Source organism: Microtus ochrogaster, linkage group LG3 (assembly GCF_000317375.1).
Source record: "Microtus ochrogaster isolate Prairie Vole_2 linkage group LG3, MicOch1.0, whole genome shotgun sequence".
Lineage (NCBI taxonomy): Eukaryota > Metazoa > Chordata > Mammalia > Rodentia > Cricetidae > Microtus > Microtus ochrogaster.
In genome coordinates this window covers 24,139,540-24,140,310 of record NC_022029.1, presented here as the reverse complement: position 1 = coordinate 24,140,310, position 771 = coordinate 24,139,540, and positions in this window count along the sequence as shown.

Here is a 771-nt window from a genome sequence, read left to right as displayed (position 1 = left end):
ACATAGAGATCACTGTAGACACTCGAGGAGGAGCAATGTCTACATAGAGACCACTGTGGATACTCAAGGATGTGAGTTGTCTACATAGAGATCACTGTAGACACTCGAGGAGGAGCAATGTCCACATAGAGATCACTGTAGACACTCAGGGAGGCGAGTTGACTACATAGAGATCACTGTAGACACTCAAGGAGGTTAGTTGTCTACATAGAGATCACTGTAGACACTCAGGGAGGTTAGATGTCCACATAGAGATCACTGTAGACACTCAGGGAGGCGAGTTGTCTACATAGAGATCACTGCAGACTCCTGGACTAAATATGGAGCTCTGTGTACTGCACAGTTGTAATACGAGTGGCAGGGCTGTGTCCCCAGCACCCCGGCCGCCTGCTAGCTTATGCCACGAAATAATTACATGGACACTGTATTCTTTTAAACACTGCTTGGCCCAATATATCTAGCCTCTTCTCTGCTAACTCTCGCACCTGGACTATCCCATTTCTAATAATGTGTGTAGCACCCCTAGGTGCGCTTACCAGGAAGATTCTAGCCTGCGTCCATCCTGGGTCAGAGCTTCATCGATTGCGTCTGCCCAGGAGAGAAGAGCATGGCCTCTGCGCTCACTTCCTCTTCCTCCCAGCATTCTGTTCTGTTTACTCCTCCCACCTATGTTTTAACCTATGAGGACCAAGCAGTTTCTTTATTATAATTAACCACTGACCTTCCTCCATCACACAGTAAGCTCCATAGTCTCAGGCTCTAAACCCAAGC